A 5,270-nucleotide genomic window follows, 5' to 3' on the forward strand; every position below is an offset into this window, starting at 1 on the left:
TTGTATAAAGTATAACATTAAAATGAACAAAATAATATGTTAGAGGATGAATTTTTTTTTAATTAGAATGTACTTTAGAAATATTATCGATAAAGTAGATTTTTAAACATCGAACTAAAAAGAGTAAATTTGAAAACATAAATTTCAAGAAAAAATGTCAAAAAAAAAAAGACTTAACAAGCCTCAAAACGGTTTTAACTAATAAGGAAAAATAAGGCCAAAAAAGACTAAATAAATAAGGAAAAAAAATTAAAAAGTAAAAATAACAAAACATAAAACGACTCAACCAGCCAATAAATAATTTTAACAAATTAAAGAGACAAAGAAAAGGTCACAAAAGACAAAATAGATAAACAAAAGTTTTGAATATTGAAAAAGGAAACTCTCTTTTAGATATTTAATAGTAAAATAACTTGGGTGATGAGAATTTCAGCAAAAAAAAAAAAAAAAAAAAAACGTCGGTGATGAGAAAATAGTATCCGGAGAGGCTGAAAATAATGGTATTTAAATAAGATAAGTATTTATAGGGCTTATACTTGGAAAAAATAATATTTTAGAGGGCAACAAAGTGAAATATTTAAGTAGCGACATAATTGACAAAAATTATTTTATAAGGGAATATTACAGAAATATTGTTTTAATAAGGTACATCTAAAAATATAAGATTGAAAAATAAAATTAAGCAGATGTACCTAAATACGTGTTTTAATCAAAATATGTGTTTCAATAAAATATTACAGACATATAGAGATAAGAAGAACATATTCAAGAAAAAGAGATTGTAGTGAGGACAAATCAAACAGAAGCAAAAAGGAATAAAAACAGAGTTAGAATTTAAGAATTTATGGACCGAAGCAAAAAGGAAAAGGTAAGAAGAAATAAAAACAAAAAATAATAATAGTAAGCAGAGTATATTTAAAGAAAAAATAATCTGGACAATCAAATGGAATCAAATAAAAAATAATAATTAGAAGTACATATGAAAAAAAACATTTGAGTGAGAACATACAAGGAAAAATAATTTTATTGAGACAAAATTGTAAAGAAACATATATAAAGACCATTTCGATATAATAATATTATATGATTACAAGAACAACAAATAAATAACATTTTTTTTTTAAAGAAGATTAATGAAAGCAACAACGATAAAAAAAAAAAAAAAAGAGTAATGAAAGCAACCACGAACAACCAGCAAATTGTCTCCAAGTCCTGATAGTACTGCGAAAATACAAGTGACAATCCTGCAAGATATGAAAACATATATAATTGAAATTTGTTAACACCAAATATTCATACACACGAAATCCAAACCGATCTCAAGATCAATCAAGACCTTGAGCAAACAGAGAAGCAAAAGCTTCCATTTGATGTTTCTTCAAGACCAAACTAATCTCAACTCCATCCCCATTTCTACTATCCGAAAGACTAATCGCTCCCGTCCTATCTATGGAAACTACGTCCCTCTTTTTCGGCCTTCCCCACCCAAAATCAGTGCTGTAAATTTCAAACCGAGGCGACTCGCACTTCTGATTGAAGACATTATCTGTGAACCCCGTTTCTCTGCCTCATTCATAACTTCATTCATCTCCAAACTCTTTATAGCTTCAACGATTTCTTTGACCGCCATACTTAACCCGCCTTCCCGGCCCAAAAGACCTTTAGTTTCAATAATGCCAGCTACAATGCAGTTTCCAAAATATGTCGGCGGCAGAGGAGGCTCCAAATGAGACCTACAATCGATGGCGAATATTGCGACTACTTTGTCATGCTCGTTTATTCCTTCGGCCTTCACCAAGCAGCACAATATATAAGCATATGTCAAAGAAAAGGTGGACGTGCGAAGTACTTGGTGATGATAAGCGTGTTGTTTGTTCACTATTTGCCTGAGTTTTTCTATGTTTTCCCTCGTCAATTGAAAAGTGCGTCGAGTTGAATTCGCCAAAACTTCTTTACCTCCCCCATAAAACATAAGGCTTCTGTCTAAATCTACCGTTTCTTGATTAAGATTTGCAGGGTTCTTGATAACAGTCCTGTCGTAGAAGGGTTTCAGCTCGGGCGGCAAAGAGAGAGAGTCATGATCAGCGATTTGTTCCCCAATTAGCCTGCACATGTACGCCCATGATTTGATAAACATTTGTGAACTTTTGCCGTCGAGAACACCGTGGTGCAGGGTGATCCCTATGGAAAATCCGCTGTTTGGAAAGAGAGTGATTTGAAGTGCTAACGCAGCTGCTCGGTCGGGGAATTTGCCAAGTTGGGAACAAGTGAGGAAAAAGTCAATAAGACTAAAAAAAAGAAAAGAATAAGAGGTGGAAAAAGTCAATAAGACTAAAAGTATGGAGACATTTGAAAGGATTTATTTTAATTAAAATAAAGTGAGGAAAAAAGAATATTTTAAAGAATGATATTGTAAAAAAATAAAATAATAAAAGAATGTTAGGCGGAAAAAGTCAATAAGTAAAAGAACATAAGAAAATTAAAAAAAAAAACTAAAAAAAGAAAAGAATAAGAGGTGGAAAAGTTAAAAAGATAAAATTAAAGTTATATAGGAGTTTTTGAAAAAATAAGTAGAGAAATATTTGAAAGAAATTATTTTAATTAAAAGAAAGTAAGAAAAAATAAAGTATTTTGGAGAAGGATATTTTAAAAAAAATTATCAAAGAATATTAGGGAAAAATAAAAAAAAATAGGTAAAAGAAAAGAAGGAAAATAAAAAAAGTTAAAAAAAAAGAGAAAAAGAGGAAAAGTTTTTAAAAAAAAGAAAAAAAAAAAAAAGAAGAAGACTTGGCTGCTTTCATATATATTAGATGCTAGATTGAATGTATAGATAGTTGTTAAAAGATTAAACTATAAAAGAATCTTTGACAAAAGAAAAAGAAACATAAAAAACAAAATAAAATTAGAAAAACAAAACACACATAAAAAATTAAACTGTAAAAAATCATAAAATGAAAAAAAATGAAAGAACAAAACATTAAAAAAAATAAAAAATAAAAACAGAAAAAAGAAAAGAAAAACGTGGGCCGGGGGGAGCATTGCAGAAAAAATATGCAAAAAGATAACTTTTGATATAACAGAAATTACACAACAATAATTAAGTTGAGAAAAATTATTTTAACCATTGACCAAAAAACTAAATAGAAACATATACAAAACAAATTAATTTCATAGGAAATGAAATGAGCAAAATTTTTTTTAAAAAAATTCACATTTAAACTGCAAAAAAAATTCACAAACAATATGAAAAGTAAGACATTTAAAAGATAAAAAGAATAAAGATAAAAAGAGAGGAGAAGAAGCTGCAACGTGACAGCCTAGTATTGTTAGATTCCAATCTAGCTTCAAAGTGTAAAACTTTGGCGTCGTTTGTTTCGTGAATTTGAGTTTTCAATTCGAGCTGATATGTGATATTTTTTTAGAGCTTTTAACTGTCGCAGAAAAAGTTAGATATGATATTTTCAGAGAGCTTTTAACTGTAGAAATATAGAACTGAAAACTTAAATCGGTGAAATGAACAAGGACTTTGTTTGTACAACCTCATAATAATAATTGCTCTCTTTTTTTTATAATAATTATTAATCATTAAAACTATAATAATAATAATAATAATAATAATAATAATAATAATTAATCGTAGCGGTCTCACTCAATTTATTTATGAGTACAAAAAGAAATTACAAAAGAAAAGGAGAAAACTTCTCCTAGCTAGAGGGCAATAAAAAATAAACTGGCTGAATTAATGATCACGAAATGAACATAAAATTTGCAAAAGCAAACGATCTGGCACTAATATGCTTTGTTTTAATTGTAAAAGCAAAGAGGGCCAAAAGTTTTGCTTTACCGCCATCTTAATCTTACACTTCGGATTTTCTACGTAGAACTGCCAAATCTGAATGGCCATCTTAATCCTACACTTTCTTTCTGCCCATCTCTAGGACTGTTAGTCTTTGGTCTCACATACAAAAATGCCAGTGCATGAACTGTGTAATATGACATTGTTGTCGCTTACTTCTTATAATTTATCGATTAATTTCATAGCTTCCCAATGCACTTCTGCTGGCGGTAATTGGAAGGTGTCTACATGAATTGCATCCGGTGAGAATTACGCAATCCAAATGCCTAAACTAGTTCTATTGCTTAGTCTAGATCTAAATCTTGCCACTAGTTTCCATGAAGATATATATTTGTTTTAGTTCGGCAAGTTCGTTGATAAGGTTTTATATATGATGATTTTAGCTCTCCCAGCAAGCAGATCGGATATATATATATATATATACACACACATATATATATATCATCCTCAATATATACACACATATATATATATATATATATATCATCCTCAACTGATCGAGGTTTGGTGGTTGTGCCTACACTCAATCAACTAAAAGAACTATAAAAAATTTTGATGAGTATATTTTTTAGAGTGACACTTTAAGGCGATTTGAACTATAAAGTGTGACAGTTATTAATCTGTTGAAGTAAAGAGTCAAGACAATATAAGTTATATAGTACCGCATCGATTGGGGAAACAAGTGAGGGTAAGAACACTATTTTCCAACGGTATGAGATATTTTGGAGTAAACTCTAAAAGTAAAATCCTACGAGTTTAAGTTCAAAATGAATAATATCATTATCGTTACAAATCGTATTATAGCTATGACTCAGTCACAAGTATGATTAACGACAACATAGAATCTTTTTAGTACATCCAAACGTCATTTTGTCAAGGGAAAGGAGTCAAATTATGGAAATATTTACAACGTTTCCCCGGAGACTATTTCTTTACAGTTTTCTTTTCATTTGTGTTGCTTTTTTTTTTCTTTTTATGCTTTCTGCTTTTCCTATTCTCTTATTTAATAATGTTTTGCCTTATTAAGAAAAATAGTGTTCTCAAGGTGGAAGTTTGAAAATCGCAATAAAATGACTCCACTACTTAACGATATGCAAATCAATCAATCCATTTACTTGGGTGAAATGCAAACTAAATATTTTTAAACTAAACCAAACTATTAAGAGATCTAATGCAATTCAAACCAAACCTACTGTAGTTGGTTTGGTTTGGTTTGTTAAATTGGTTTTAACTAATATTTTACAACCTCTTATCAAATATCAACCTACTAACATGTTATATGATAGACATTCTATTATTTCTTAACTGCAAACATCAAGACCTCAGGAATGAAATATCCAATTCAAAAATAAATAAAACATCCAAAGTTAAAAATTAAGCATCATGAACAAAATTAAAACTTCCAAATCCATAA

General features: G+C 29.4%; 1 pseudogene; it reads right to left on the bottom strand.

Moving 5' to 3' along the window:
• Nucleotides 1-1,325: 1,325 nt before the first annotated feature.
• LOC21403905 lies at nucleotides 1,326-3,999 on the bottom strand (annotated as a pseudogene).
• Nucleotides 4,000-5,270: the final 1,271 nt, after the last annotated feature.

Source organism: Morus notabilis, unplaced genomic scaffold (genome assembly GCF_000414095.1).
Source record: "Morus notabilis unplaced genomic scaffold, ASM41409v2 Scaffold241, whole genome shotgun sequence".
In the NCBI taxonomy this organism is placed as follows: Eukaryota; Viridiplantae; Streptophyta; class Magnoliopsida; order Rosales; family Moraceae; genus Morus; species Morus notabilis.